Source organism: Schistocerca cancellata, chromosome 6 (genome assembly GCF_023864275.1).
Source record: "Schistocerca cancellata isolate TAMUIC-IGC-003103 chromosome 6, iqSchCanc2.1, whole genome shotgun sequence".
Lineage (NCBI taxonomy): Eukaryota > Metazoa > Arthropoda > Insecta > Orthoptera > Acrididae > Schistocerca > Schistocerca cancellata.
Genome location: NC_064631.1, coordinates 37,432,181 through 37,449,421, shown reverse-complemented (window position 1 = coordinate 37,449,421; position 17,241 = coordinate 37,432,181).

The window sequence follows — 17,241 nt, the reverse complement described above, 5'->3', positions numbered from 1 at the left end:
AACATCGTGTGACAACAAGTCGAAGCACAAGCCGGTCTAACGACATGATCGAGAAAGTGGAGAGAATTGTTTTGGGGCATCGCCGAATGACTGTTGAACAGATCGCCTCCAGAGTTGGCATTTCTGTGGGTTCTGTGCACACAATCCTGCATGACGACCTGAAAATGCGAAAAGTGTCATCCAGGTGGGCGCCACGAATGCTGACGGACGACCACATGGCTGCCCGTGTGGCATGTTGCCAAGCAATGTTGACGCGCAACGACAGCATGAATGGGACTTTCTTTTCGTCGGTTGTGACAATGGATGAGACGTGGGTGCCATTTTTCAATCCAGAAACAAAGCGCCAGTCAGCTCAATGGAAGCACACAGATTCACCGCCACCAAAAAAATTTCGGGTAACCACCAGTGCTGAAAAAATGATGGTGTCCATGTTCGGCGACAGCGAGGCCGTAATCCTTACCCATTGCGTTCCAAAGGGCAGTACGGTAACAGGTGCATCGTACGAAAATGTTTTGAAGAACAAATTCCTTCCTGCACTTCAACAAAAACGTCCGGGAAGGGATGCGCGTGTGCTGTTTCACAAAGACGACGCACCCGCACATCGAGCTAACGTTACGCAACAGTTTCTTCGTGATAACAACTTTGAAGTGATTCCTCATGCTCCCTACTCACCTGACCTGGCCCCTAGTGACTTTTGGCTTTTTCCAACAATGAAAGACACTCTCCGTGGCCGCACATTCACCAGCCGTGCTGCTATTGCCTCAGCGATTTTGCAGTGGTCAAAATAGACTCCTAAAGAAGCCTTCGCCGCTGCCATGAAATCATGGCGTCAGCGTTGTGAAAAATGTGTATGTCTGCAGGGCGATTACGTCGAGAAGTAACGCCAGTTTCATCAATTTCGGGTGAGTAGTTAATTAGAAAAAAAAATCGGAGGCCTTAGAACTTGAATGCACCTCGTATGTAGGCGGGAATTACTGGCGACCGCCTCCTGTGTCCACTCATCGTAACTCTTTACAGACGAGACACATTTGCACTTCCTGCTGGAGACACTTCGTCCACTGATGGAAGTTACTGTGGCTAGTAAATGATGGGTATCCGACAACATGTAATCCAGCCGATGGACTGGACGAGGTGGTTCAGTCGAAGACAGCCAAAATTTTATCTACGCCAAGTAATGTGTGTTTTATTACACACACTGCAATCACGAGCACCGGGGAGAAAACTTGCGACGTGACGACTGTTGGAGGTCTGCAACACTCTGGAGACGTGGAATAGGTAGAAAACTTCCAAATGAATTAAGACACATTAACATGCACAGCATTAGCGAATGTATCATCGTCAGCCACTAATTACGAACGAGAGCCAGTGACACAGATAGGGAGAGAGTGTAGCCAATTACTAATCAGCCAGTTACGAAGAAACAAAAATGAAATGATCGTGTGCCATTGTGGGCTGGGAGGCCCCGTCCGCTGAAGTTCGGCCTCCGCTTTGTTAGTCCTGTTTCAGATGACGTCACAATGGGTGACTTGCGCGGGGGTGATAATGAGGACAACACAACACCCAGTCCACGGGCGGAGAAAATGCCCAACCGGGCCGTCAATCGAACCTGGGCACGCTGCATGGTGGGCAAGCACGTTAGCATTCAGCTTAGCAGGTGGACGGTTACGAAGAATACACTGTTTGTGCCAGCAGCTATATTCAGAAAATATACCCGAATTTACGTGTCTTTTTCCTTCTGCGGGTAATTGATATAAAACTGCACTCAAGCTCATAAATTAAGGATAGTGTTGATACATGGTGAAACAACGCTCTGATGAGCGGTTTGCGGGTTTGTATCACCTCGGGGTATGATCATGTAGTGCATTTGACCTGCGGTCGTCGCACGGTGGTGCTGACAGCAGTCCACATACGCAGAGGTGTGTTGGTGCGTCTGTGTACGGTGCAGCGAGTAAGTGTGCAGACGTTTTCAGACGTGATAATGGTGACTGTGTGTAAAAAATGGCTCAAAGAACACATATTGATGACGTTATGATGGGTAGAATACTACGGCGACTGGAGGGTGGTCAAACACAGCAGGTGTTAGCACGGAACCTCCGTGTGCCACAAAGTGTGATCTAAATGTTATGGCAACGATTCCAGCAGACAGGAAACGTGTCCAGGCGCTACAGTACGGGACGTTCACAGTGTACAGCACCACAAGGAGACCGATATATCAACATCAGTGCCCGCAGACGGCCACGGACTACTGCAGGTAGTGTTGCTCTGACCTTACCGCAACCACAGGAACAGTAGTCTCCAGACACACAGTCTACAGACGACTCAACAGATATGGTTTATTCACCGAGAGACCTGCAAGTTGCATTCCACTGACCCCTGGTCACAGGAGAGCACGTAAAGCCTGGTATCAAGAACGCAGTGCATGGTAATTGGAACAATGGTCCCAGGATATGTTCTGTTCACGGACGAGTCGAGGTATAGTGTGAACAGTGATTCTCCCCGGGTTTTCATCTGGCGTGAACCAGGAAGCAGATACCAATCCCTTAATGTCCTTGAAAGGGACCTGTATCGAGGTCGTGGTTCTATGGTGTGTGGTGGATTATGATTGGTGCGCGTATACCCCTTCATGTCTTTGGCAGAGCTGTAACAGGTCAGGTGTATAGGGTATCATTTTGCACCAGTATGTCCGCCTTTTCAGGGGGGCAGTGGGTCCCACCTTCCTGCTGATGGATGATAACGCACCGCACCGAGTTGCCATCGTGCAGGAGTACCTTGAAACACAAGATGTCAGGCGAATAGAGTGGCCTGCTTGTTCTCCAGACCTAAACCCTATCGAGCACGTCTGGGATGCTCTCGGTCGATGTATCGGTGTACGTTTTCAAACACCTACGACACTTCAGGAGCTCCGACAGGCTCTGGTGCAAGAAGGGAGGCTATACCCCAGCAGCTGCTCGACCACCTGATCCAGAGTATGCCAACCCGTTGTGCGGCCTGTGTACGTGTGCATGGTGATCATATCCCATACTGATGTCAGGTTACATGTGCAGGAAACAGTGGCGTTTTGTAGCACATGTGTTATAGGACGGTGTTGTCGACTTATCACCAATACGGTGGACTTACAGATCTGTGTCGTGTGTGTTCCCTATGTACCTATGCTATTAGCGCCAGTTTCGTCTAGTGCCAGCTTGTGTGGCATCACATTCTGCAGTTATACTTAATTTATGAGCATGAGTGTAGTTTCTCTACGGTTAAATGAATGAAATGAATAATTGCCTGGCTGCTTCTTTTCAGAAAAGAAACTTTCAGTCTGCATCGAGGTGTACACTGATGTGACACTTCCTGACAGTTTAAAAGCTTTGTGCCGGACCGAGACTTGAACTCGGGGAGACGAAAGATCCCGAGTTCGAGTCTCGGCCAGTCATACAGTTTTGATCTACCTACTCTTCCGCGCACAAAATCACTACGTCCACATTAACCGTCTTCTGAAAAAGCGAGTATCATCCTGAGATGCCAGTCACGAGCTAAAAGCGGTTACGTGTTTGCATGGCGAGGAACCCAATTCTGGAACCTGAAATCCGGAAGCCAAACCCACAGTTCGGAAATTGATTCAAAAATGGTTCAAATGGCTCTAAGCACTATGGGACTTAACATCTGAGGTCATAAGTGCCCTAGGCTTAGAACTACTTAAACCTAACTAATCTAAGGACATCACACACACCCATGCCCGAGGTAGGATTCGAACCTGTGACCGTAGTAGCAGCGCGGTTCCGGACTGAAGCGCCTAGAACAACTCGGCCAAAGCGGCCGGCGGAAATTGATATTGATTTGTTTACATGACATACCAGAAGCGGTACTGGGTAATCGGATTACGGAAAAGCGGATTTGGGAGGCTATGTAAACACGGCATCATGTGAATAGCAGGTGCAACCGAACAGATGTTTTCCTAGATTTCCAAAAGGCGTTCGACACTGATGGGGACTGTCGATAACTTTTCAAATACGATAGTACGAAGTATCTTCGAAAGTGTGTGATCGGCTTGTTGAATATTTAACTGATACGTGATAAAAACTGGAACGGGAAATATTTGTAAACTGTCAAAAAGAAGTGAGGCATCCAGAACGGGAAGAGGAAACGAAATGAAACTTCACGCGGTTGAAAGCGCGTATGACGTTCTTTCAGTGATTATAAAATCGAATCTAATTTACAAATAAATTGGCACTATGAGCCCACTTATCAATATGACGATCCGCCACCGTCTGACCTGACAGCACACGCTGACTTGGTTAGGAAGGGTGCCATAAACCCGTTGCATCTCCTCCTGAGGTAAGATGACATAGAACCTTTGTGTCATCTGCTGAAATGACACGGATTCGATAGCTGTTGCTACACGAGAAGCTACATACTTCTATATAAATCACTTAGATTGTTGTCTTATTATACACATGGCACTGGAAAGGAGCTCAGGTCCAAACTACTCTCTCACATGTTCTACTGAGGACGCATCTGGAAATCTTGCTGGTAAGAGGAGTCCCTCAGCATCGTGCAGTTTAGACACGTCCGCGTGCGGACGAGCATGGTCCTGTTGAAAAATGGCACCATGATAATATCGCAGTACAGGTAACACATGGGAACGAAAGATGTGCGCGACTTAGCGTTGTGTCGTCAGGGTTCCATTGAACACTACCAGCCACGACCTGCCAATGCGTCTCCATGCCATGACGTCACGAGCATCATCGTTGTCCCTCTCTAAAACATTGTAAGAATGGGACCTACCACGAGGTCGCCGCCATACTCGCAGACGAAAGACGTTGGGTGTAGTGCAAAATAGCAATTCATCAAAAAATGGTTCAAATGGCTCTGAGCACTATGGGACTTAACATCTGAGGTCATCAGTCCCCTAGAACTTACAACTACTTAAACCTAACTGACCTAAGGACAACATACACATACATGCCCGAGGCAGGATTCGAACCTGCGACCGTAGCGCAGACTGAAGCGCCTAGAACCGCTCAGCCACAACGGCCGGCAGCAATTCATCGCTGAACACAATACGACACCATTTTTCAACAGTCGATGCTTCCCTGTCAGGGCACCGTTCCAATGACAGGGGCAGATGTGAAGGGATTGAGATGTGTTTGGTGCACTATACGACGGTGTCCTCCCATGTGGTGGTTAGACACCGTAGACCGGAACTTCGACGTTTACTTTGCCTGCCTTTGCATTCACATGCAGTCCAACACTGGGCCACTGTCACGTCCGAATTCCCTACAAGGGTGGATATTGAGCGATTCCACCAGCTGGCCATATGGTGGCCCACTGCAACGCCCGTTTCCATATCTATTAGGTGCTGATAACGCTGTACACCGGATAAACGACATCCTCTTGTCCTTCATAGTGATCACTCAACGTCTGATACTGTCCATACCCCTTATGCACCTACCACATCTGGTAACAGCACTAAACATTAACAAAACTAATGGACTCTGGTGGCCGTTCTGTGTGTCACAGAATGGCAGACCATAATCATTTACATACCCACAAAGGGTGAGCACGTGCTTGAAGTTTACATCTTTTGGGTGGTTGAGTTTTTTTGTCAGGCGATGTATTTAACAAATTCGAATAATCACAGATACTATCCTAACCAACTCGACACTCTACACAACTGCCCATCTTCAGCTAACGTGACTCCCTTTTTAGGGTGGCTTGTGATGTTATTCTTGTGGCATCAGGCAAGGCCTGCTTTATGATTACTAAATCAGTATGTTTTCAAGATGAAATGAATACAATAATACTGAAGGCCAATTTTCTAAAGGATTCAATGAATATAAATAACATTCATGTGCTCTCACTGACTGTCCAATCTGTTTGCATTCGAAATGTGGCCATAATAGGGCAGGTATGGGTAGAGAAGAGCTACAAACATACATAAACGAAAATTACTACATAAATGTCAAGATCAAAATTACGACGACGCTATAGACCATCGAAAGCATACGCGCCGGCGCCTGTCATTAGCCCACCCCTTCAGCAGAAAATGTGAATTTCTGCACTAACGGGCGGTAGGTGGATCATCTTGCAGCTTTGTTCACTGACTGTGACAGACTACCGCCATCGCCAGTGGAGAAGATGGAGCTAGCTGATGCGTAGAAAGGCCTTGTTTCCTGTGAGTGGAATCTTCTGTTACCTCTCGATGACGGTTTTGGCACGGGTTTCCATACGCAGTTCATTTTCCTACTGGAGCCCTACAAAATCTCCAATGCTTTCTGGTACACTGCAGAAAAATAAACTGCAGCTGGGAATCCAAGTTTGAAACAATCATCCACCAAGGTAACAGAGCATTGCATTCGTATGAGACGAGGCCTATCTATAGAGAAGCTGGCTCCATTTCCTCCATTGCGATCGTGGCAATCAGTCACCAACACTGAATAACAGACAAAACTGCGATACCTTCCACCTACGGTCCGTCAGCGTCCAAAGTCGCGTTTATTATTTCTCTCATGCCTAAATGGTGGCCGGCCAGAGTGGCCGAGCCGTTCTAGGCGCTACAGTCTGGAACCGCGCGACCGCTACGGTCGCAGGTTCGAATCCTGCCTCGGGCATGGGTGTGTATGATGTCCTTAGGTTAGTTAGGTTTAAGTAGTTCTAAGTCTAGGGGACTGATGACCTCAGAAGTTGTGTCCCACAGTGCTCAGAGCCATTTTTGAACCTAAATGGTGCTGCTGATACCGCAACTGATTCTCAATTAATGAAAAGCCGTTCGTTCGAGTTGCCTTTCGTTGTTTCTCTTCAGCATAACTTCCAAATATACTTGATAATGGCCTAATAAAAAACGCGAAACTGGTCGCGTGAACTTAATAAGGTTCTAAAAAAGGTAACTGCAGCGGCCTTTCATTAATCAAAGTCACGTTTGTTGCAGGGGTGGCCTAGAGGCAGGCGCCGGCACCTATAAGTTCGATTCTCGGTAATGCCGATGGATGATTTTTCCAGACACGGATTCCTATCCTCCGTTTGTTTTTCGAGACGTCCTCTAAAATCTCTCGAAGTCTGTCGCAACGTTTCTGGGGTGCCCTGTATACCGAAAGATTACTTTTGAATCATGGATTACTACTTTGAGTTTGAGTAATCTGGGTTGTGATAAAAAAGGCTTTCTCAATCAATCGAACAGAATGGGTGGTCTCAGTCGATCTCTGATTTATGGAAAGAGTGGTGAATTCAGTAGAATTAAATCACAAGATGTAAACTGAGTGACCCAAAGTCACCGAAAGGTCTGCCGCATTGAAGGTAAGCAGTGTATGATGCCTCAGTGTTGTGGGTTCGTGGGACGCATGGCACGACTTGACCAGTCTATTACAGGCACTTGTGTAGTGAACATGGACAGATGTCGCGAGTTAACCGACTTTGAACGTAGGATGATAATCGGTGCAAGTCATAAATATTGGAGAGTACACAAGACTTCTGGCATCCGATATGTACAGTGTCCATGTGTAAACTGTCGCACAGGATGAACGCAAATGTTTCAGAATTGAATGTCACGTAACTTCCCTAGAGCCAATATGGGCAGTCGACGTATGTTAAGTATAATGGTGTACCCATGGTGGCTGGATATGGGCTGGGATCCTGTACTAAAGAAGGATGTGGTGTACAGCCGAAGAAGATCCGATTAGGGTTAAAATAGATTCTGTTTTTGCGGCATGTTCCCAATCATTATTTGGAGTGGCAAGTAACGGTGGCGGGCGAAGTGAATCTGGCGTTCCCCAATGCACCACCCCCGGGCCACTGAAAGTGCACCCTGCTGCATCTGTGTCGCAGGACTCTCGAGGTCCCTGGCCAGAATATGCCTGGCCGGTTACAGTTGCTGCAGGGGTATCTGGGTGAAGATTGCTCTTGTGCCCCGAGTGTAGAGATCCTCTGTTGATACCTTGGCGAGGGAGGGGATAGGTGTTTTTTTACACCATACTCTCGAGACGGCAGCAAAGTACTAGGCTGCCCAGGCGCTTAGGCGTTTGGCAGTGATTCATGGCCAGGGAGAGGTAGACGCGGCTGCGCCATCAGCAAGGCGGTCAGCAGTACAGGCTCGATATCACATAAGAATCCAGCTGCTCGACGATGACGGCCTGGTTTGGTCGGGTTTAAATGCTGCTGCTTCCTTATGACTCTGCAAAAGTGACAGCGTTTGCATCTGACTCCGAACATCTGAAACACAACAATGGCCTGAGTCTGAGGTACTCAGCAGTAGGTCAGCTGCACCTTCGCAAAGACTGGCCTGCTATCGTCATGTGGCAGTGACACAGAAGTGATGACTGGCTATGACGTAGAAGTGATGACTGTATGCTCAGCATGCTGATCGATGACAAGTGCTAGCTGACTAGTGTGCCCTCATAACCATCTTGGTGCTCCATCTGTGGCTCCAAGTCCTGTTGTGGTACATCCCTTTCCATTTGGTTCAGATTTCCGTCGATTTGAATGTTGGACATAAGGAAACAATACCTACCAGGACGGCACTGAGACAAGTGCATCACAACTAAGATAGAGAGGATCAGGGTAGGAGGAGAATTTAGAGTTAATAAGCGTGCACAACTAACAGACAAGCTGTCTGTTCAACAGTTGAACATGGGTTCTACATAGGGGGAGACATGGTGAAAGGATTCAGTGTTTTGGAAAGATGTCAAGATTTCGACTAGGACTGCCAGGGTTTGCAGGAAAGAAAAGAGAGAGCGAGCAGCCTTACTGGCCCGCTACAGGCAAACCTCTCATTATTTCACTGGGTCTCACCGGAGGAACATGACTGGTGTGTTGCGTATCACGATCAACACTGGCGGTACAGTATGTGGGCTCCTGCTTCCATGACATGGGTGGAAGATTCTGAACAATTTTTGTATTTTTGGGTCATCCGTCTGACTGGTTTGACGCGACCTACCACGACTTCCACTTCTGTGGCAGCGTCTTCATTCAGAGAAGCACTTACACTCAACGTTCTCAATAGTTTGTTGGATATACCGGGTGATCAAAAAGTCAGTATGAATTTGAAAACTGAATAAATCACGGAATAATGTAGATAGAGAGGTACAAATTGACACATATGCTTGGAATGACATGGGGTTTTATCATAACCAAAAAAATACAAATGTTCAAAAAATGTCCGACAGATGACGCTTCATCTGATCAGAATAGCAATAATTAGCATAAGTAAGACAAAGCAAAGTAGATGTTCTTTACAGGTAATGCTCAATATGTCTACCATCATTCCTCAACAATAGCTGTGGTTGTGAACAGCACTGTAAAGCATGTCCGGAGTTATGGTGAGGCATTAGCGTCAGATGTTTTCTTTCAGCATCCCTAGAGATATCGGTCGATCACGATACACTTGCGACTTCAGGTAACACCAAAGCCAATAATCGCACGGATTGAGGTCTGGGGACCTGAGAGGCCAAGCATGACGAAAGTGACGGCTGAGCACACCATCATCACCAAACGACGTGCGCAGGAGATCTTTCACGCGTCTAGCGATATGGGGTGTTTTTTTGGGTTCTAATAAAACCCCATGTCATTCCAAGCATGTTTGTAAATTTTTACCTCTCTATCTACATTATTCCATGGTTTATTAAGTTTTCAAATTTATACTGACTTTTTGATCACACGGTATTTTAGTATCAGTCTTTTCCTACAATTTTGCACTTTATAGCTTCCTCTAATACCACGCAAGTAAGTCTGTGATGTCTTAACAAATGTCCTATCATCCTTTCCCTCCTTGTTGTCACTATTTTCAACACATTTATATCCTCGGCGATTCTGTGGAGAATCTCTTCATTTCTTATCAGACCATCTAATTTTCAGCACCTTTCTGTAGTACCACATCCTAAACGCTTAATCTTCTCCTTAGCTTCTCCCACAGTCCATGATTCGTCTGCATGCAGCACCGTGCTGCGGATGTACAATGAGAAATTTCTTCCTCAAATTAAGGCCAGTATTAGATAGAACCTGACTTTCTTACCAGGAGTGCCATCTTTGTCTCTGCTAGTCTGCTTTTTACCTCTTACTTGCTTCGACTATCGTATGTTATTCTGCTTCCAAGGTCCCTTCAGTTCGTCTACTTTGTGGACCCCAATTTTGATCTTAATGCTATCACTAATCTCCTTTCTGCTGCGCTTCATCGTTCTTCAGATTACTCTCAGTCCATATTCTGTGCCCAATAGACTGTTCATATCGTTCAGTACGTTCTGTTATTCTTTCTGACTTACACTTATGAAGGAAATGTCATCAGCGAATCTGATCAGCGGTGTCCTTTCACGTTGAATTTTGATGGCATTCCTGATTATTTATTTGTGTCATTGCTTCTTAGATGTACATATTGAACAGCAGACGTGAAAGGCTGCATCGTTGTCTTATACCCATTTAATCCGAGCATTTCATTGTTTGTTTTCAATGCAGTGCCATTTTCGTTCTTATACATCTGCTTACACTGTCCCGTTACATTAATGTGACTGCTTGTGAAAAGCCTGAATAACCACCTTTCGCAGCGCTGACCTCTACTCGACGTGCAGTCAATAACGTTCTGGAAGGTACCGACAGACTTGTGGAACCATGCTGACCTCAGGGCTGTGGCCAGCTGCGCTACGTATCTCGCTTGAGTATCTATGGCGCGTGTAGCCCGACAGATCTGGTCCCACAGATTCTCACCCAGGTGCTCTTTGAAGTACGCACATACTCTCGGAGCCGTGTGGCACGTGGCATTGTCCTGCTGGTAGATGCAATCGTGGTGAAGAAACACTGACTACTTATAGGGATGGATATGGTACCCTAGGGTAGATGCATACTTGTGTTGGTCCAGTGCGCCTTCCAGAATGACGAGATCACCGAGGGAACGCCCACAAGACATTCCCTAGACCATATCGATCCTGCCTCCGGTCTGGACCCATCCAAAGATTGTTGCAAGGATGTTTGCTTTCAGACATTTCACGCTGGACACGCCAACGGCTTTGTAAAAACAGTCTTGATAGCAATTTTTTTCTATTTTTATTGGAGTGACCGATTTTGATTCTATTTAAGAACCATCTTCAGACTCTGGAAAAAACATATTACCAGATAGAGGGATCGTTGTAATAGTGTATATAACAAAATGTAGAACTAATAAATATACCCAGAACGGTGGGTGGACTACGCGGAGTATGTTGCGCCGATCCTCGACGGTGCAATAACTGCTATTCGGAAAAAGAGGGAACGGTTATTAAATAGGCTTGCTCACGCCCACCGTCCTGAGTGTGACATCATTGCTAGCCAATCTTAAAAGACGTTCATGAGTAGGCAAGCACAAGTAGTATATTATAAGTGCGTTATAGTTAAATTACATCATAACATCATTATAAATGATTATTCGTCATAAAATATAAACTATAAATGTTACTTGGCTTAAGATCAGCTAAAAGTATGCTGCCCTCTAACGTCTATTCTACGAAGATGCACCAAAGGTTGCTGAATCGACAGGGAGACGCTACCCGCAAAGATACATCGAGGATAGCCAACGGCTATCTTTCCGATGGGCCATAAGGCGTGATTCATCTGAAAAGGTTACCTGTCGCACTCAGTGGAGCCCAGGAGCAGTAGCGGTCTGCACAACGCAGCTTTCGTCGGCGACGAACAGCAGTCAGCATGGGGGCATCAACCACGTGCCTGCTGTGAAGTCCCGTGTGCAGCAATATTCACTGAACTGTCAGTGAGAAGAAACTGCTAGTAATAACTTAGGTCAAGTGGGCGGTCTAGCGCGAAAAAGCTGCAAGTCCATTTGCCCGTCCACATATCCGCAGCCACCGTTTTCCCTGTTATCTATGGGTCGTGGTGTTTCACCGTTGCTTCGACACCTGTTTTGGACAGCGCTATTTTGCCATGGACAGTGCACTTTAATCAAGGCGGCACGTGATCACTTTACAGACTATGTCGTTTCGGGAAAACATCCACTCTTGGCCCAAAAGCCACTCACCATACCCTTCTGCACGTCAGATAAATCGCTCTATTTCCGCATTGACTGCACTGTTTTCCGCTTCCTCCCGACACGATCTACACTCCTGGAAATGGAAAAAAGAACACATTGACACCGGTGTGTCAGACCCACCATACTTGCTCCGGACACTGCGAGAGGGCTGTACAAGCAATGATCACACGCACGGCACAGCGGACACACCAGGAACCGCGGTGTTGGCCGTCGAATGGCGCTAGCTGCGCAGCATTTGTGCACCGCCGCCGTCAGTGTCAGCCAGTTTGCCGTGGCATACGGAGCTCCATCGCAGTCTTTAACACTGGTAGCATGCCGCGACAGCGTGGCCGTGAACCGTATGTGCAGTTGACGGACTTTGAGTGAGGGCGTATAGTGGGCATGCGGGAGGCCGGGTGGACGTACCGCTGAATTGCTCAACACGTGGGGCGTGAGGTCTCCACAGTACATCGATGTTGTCGCCAGTGGTCGGCGGAAGGTGCACGTGCCCGTCGACCTGGGACCGGACAGCAGCGACGCACGGATGCACGCCAAGACCGTAGGATCCTACGCAGTGCCGTAGGGGACCGCACCGCCACTTCCCAGCAAATTAGGGACACTGTTGCTCCTGGGGTATGGGCGAGGACCATTCGCAACCGTCTCCATGAAGCTGGGCTACGGTCCCGCACACCGTTAGGCCGTCTTCCGCTCACGCCCCAACATCGTGCAGCCCGCCTCCATTGGTGTCGCGACAGGCGTGAATGGAGGGACGAATGGAGTCGTGTCGTCTTCAGCGATGAGAGTCGCTTCTGCCTTGGTGCCAATGATGGTCGTATGCGTGTTTGGCGCCGTGCAGGTGAGCGCCACAATCAGGACTGCATACGACCGAGGCACACAGGGCCAACACCCGGCATCATGGTGTGGGGAGCGATCTCCTACACTGGCCGTACACCACTGGTGATCGTCGAGGGGACACTGAATAGTGCACGGTACATCCAAACCGTCATCGAACCCATCGTTCTACCATTCCTAGACCGGCAAGGGAACTTGCTGTTCCAACAGGACAATGCACGTCCGCATGTATCCCCTGCCACCCAACGTGCTCTAGAAGGTGTAAGTCAACTACCCTGGCCAGCAAGATCTCCGGATCTGTCCCCCATTGAGCATGTTTGGGACTGGATGAAGCGTCGTCTCACGCGGTCTGCACGTCCAGCACGAACGCTGGTCCAACTGAGGCGCCAGGTGGAAATGGCATGGCAAGCCGTTCCACAGGACTACATCCAGCATCTCTACGATCGTCTCCATGGGAGAATAGCAGCCTGCATTGCTGCGAAAGGTGGATATACACTGTACTAGTGCCGACATTGTGCATGCTCTGTTGCCTGTGTCTATGTGCCTGTGGTTCTGTCAGTGTGATCATGTGATGTATCTGACCCCAGGAATGTGTCAATAAAGTTTCCCCTTCCTGGGACAATGAATTCACGGTGTTCTTATTTCAATTTCCAGGAGTGTATATGCCCTCCACTGTTAGTGCTGCCACCTACCGTCTATGAGCGTTCATTGCACGTCGACGCCGAAAATACATTTGCATTTGCATCTACATCTTTATGGCTATTCTGCAATTCATACTTAAGTGCCTGGCAGAGGGTTCATCGAACCATTTTCATACTACTACTCTACTATTCCATTCTCGAATGGCGCGTGGGAAAAAGGGATACATAAATCTTCCAGTTTGAGCTCTGATTTCTCTTATTTTATTATGATGATCATTTCTCCCTACGTAGGTGGGTGTCAACAAAATATTGTCGCATTTGAAGAGAAAGTTGGTGATTGAAATTTCGTAAACAGATCTCGCCGCAAAGAAAACCGCCTGTGTTTCAGTGACTACCACCCCAGCTCGCGTATCATATCAGTGACGCTCTCACCCCTATTGCGCGATAACACGAAACGAGCTGCCCTTCTTTACACTTTTTCGATGTCCTCCGTCAATCCTACCTGTTAAGGATCCCACACCGCTCGGCAATGTTCCAGCACAGGACGGACAACTGTAATGTAGGCTGTCTCTTTAATGGGTTTGTCGCATCTTATAAGTGTTCTGTCAACAAAGCGCACTCTTGGCTTCGCCTTCCCCACAATATGATCTATGTGGTCTTTTCAATTTAAGTTGCTCGTAATTTTAATTCCTAGGTATTTAGTCGAATTGACAGCCCTTAGATTTGTGCGATTTATCGTATACCCAAAATTTATCGGATTTCGTTTATTACCCATGTGGATGACCTCGCACTTTTCCTTGTTTAGTGCCAGTTGCCGCTTTTCGCGCCATACAGATATTCTCTCTAGATTATAGGCGGACGTCACATTAATGTAATTAGTTGGTGTATATAAAATGGATGTTTGTACATTTGATTGAGATACATAGACGTCGACAACGTTGGCACGTACATGTTTTATTTATTTTCATTCATGGAGAGGATTTTTATGCTTTCCACTCTGCTGTAACTAGCCACCAGATGGTGCTACAGCATAATTAGCCACTGTACCGTTCAGTCGATTGCAAAAGCCCCATCGACCCCTCAGTCCTTAATAATAGCAAACAGAGTCGTCACTATAATTAGTAATTGGTGATTCAGTTTGAAACACAGGAAATATCGTCCTCTGAAACTTCTCTCAGTTTCAGTCACCAACTGAAGATCTTTGAAGGAAGATATTTCTGAGAATAGTCAACCAATTTAGGAATCGCGACTGTCTATGCGAGCGGTTATCTTAGCTGCAAAGGACGATAACATCAATTGAATCAATAATAAGATTCAGCTGAAAATACGGGGTGCGGTTACGAAATAGAAATGCATTGACACAGTGACAGAAAACGATTAAGCTATTAATTATCCTGTACAATTTCTCAATTCACTGGAGCCTGCTAGAACGTACTGACATTGAAAGTTATCTTTTCAATATTGCTCCTACGGAATCTCAACACGCCAAACTTGTGCAACAGAATCAGACTTTCCGTAAAATAACTGATGCAGAAAGTCATTGAAGCAACAATAATTACAAGGCAAATGTGAAGCAGATCTGCTGATTACGAGCATTCCGGTGATTCCCACAGATTTGCGATTCGCAGTCAAATGAGTACAGTTTCCCATGAATGTTGCTCAAGAAGAGCTACTGTGCGTTGCCGGATTGAATTTAAAAAGTTCATGGTTTTCTCGTGGTCAGTTACATGTTTCTTGCTCCGGTGTCGGAACTCCAAACCCTCTGTACATCTGCACACTAAATCAGAAAGCCAAAACTATTGTTTATCTCCTTGCGTTAGCTAAATGTTTGCATCAATTTAAATGATTTTAATTTGGTGTCATTACATAGTGAATGTAACAGTCAAACATACTGTTCATTCACACAATTTATCAATTAAAATGTATACAGTTCATTATCGCTTTATACCAACAAAAATAACGGAATCTCATGAGTACCGATTCTACAATACGTACAAATAGTCTTTTTTTATACATGCAGTGGTAAATAAATATACACTGGCAGGATAACATCTGTCGAGTTTTGGTGTAATATATAAAGCTGCTAAGGGGGCAGACCAGGTATCGAAACGCCCTGGATTCGATGCCCAGTTTTTATGTCTCACTTTCCGTTACTGTCACCTACGGCAAGATCCGTTAGTGTGAAAAATACCGAGTTGGACCATGGTTTGGGATATACGTTAAATTATATGTCCCACTATAGCTGGTTGGGTAAGTCAGTTCCGAGTTAGGAGGCAACGGCATGCCACCTGCAGTTGTACCATGCCTGCTAAAGAACTGTGCTGTTCAAACAAACCTTCGGGATGATGACTGCATGACCTTTTTGCCTTATGATTTGGCCTCTGCCTCGAAATGAAAACTTGGACGAAACGCTACCAAGCTATTTTCATTCGATTCTAAGTTCTTACTCTATTTCAGATTGTCGATAGCTTTTTCTAGGTCGACAAGCCCTGTGAAGGCGTGTTGCTTCTGTCATCAAGCGCTACCTCCTGACTGCCTCAATCATGCCTTAACTTTTCCTAAGGCCGAATTGTTGTCATCTGACGCAACCTCAATTTTATTTTCTGTTTCTCTTCTATAAGAAGACACTGGTAGAAAAACAGGGGCAGGATTGTTAGAAATTAGCTATTAATAGTTATGTGTCGTACATTGTAGGGCTCAGCAAACGATACGGACGTTCGAACTGGGTCGAGATTTCCCGATAAGCCGCAACGTTCGGTACAGAATCGAGCTTGTTCGAACAATCACGTAATATTTGGCAACAGCGGCGCGAGAGCGGGACATACGCAAGAAACTACGAACTATGCACAACTATAAATGGTCCAAATGGATCTGAGCACTATGGGACTTAACTGCTGTGGTCATCAGTCCCCTAGAACTTAGAACTACTTAAACCTAACTAACCTAAGGACATCACACACATCCATGCCCGTGGCAGGATTCGAACCTGCGACCGTAGCAGCCCCGCGGTTCCGGACTGCGCGCCTAGAACCACTAGACCACCGCGGCCGGCAACTATAAATGCCTCAGCTTAAAATCTGATAGTTTCGTGAAACGCTGGAAGAAATAGCATTAAATACTACCAGCGCACAATCTACTATTATGTGTGAACAAATTCACAACACGAGTTCTCATACAGTACCGGTATGTAAGCACATATATACATTTATGCTGATTTTTAAGTAAACGTAACAGATCAAGAAGAAAATATTGTCCTCCAGAAAATATTACTTGACTGAACCTATACAATATTTTATTTGTTTATCGGAAGCGGTAAAGATAGGTTGCAAATGAGCAGTTCACTCCCTGTTCACATATCAGAGTAGCAAATTTTACCAGACTTTAATCGGTGAACACAAGGCCGCAACTTTCAAATGAAACCGTCAAGACACTTAATCAACCAATGTTATAAACTGACTGTAATTTTAATTCCGAGAATGAATTACAGTGGAAAAACCCTGATTGCAGATGGTACCATCAGATCTCATTCGTCTGTGGGTCGAGCGAAAGCTCGAGAATTGGACAGAATCATGATTGAAGATTTTCATTTTTTATTAGTTGCCATCGCCACGCATTAACTACACCAAAGAGGATATTTGAGTCCGTCTTTCAGAGCTATTTTTATTATTAAAAAAGTGCTAAGACATGTCGTTGTGGTAGTTCCAAAATAAGTCACTACATCGCAGGCCGATGAAACGATCGAACAGAACCGGAGATTTTCCGAATTGTGACGCTAACTGTTCGATC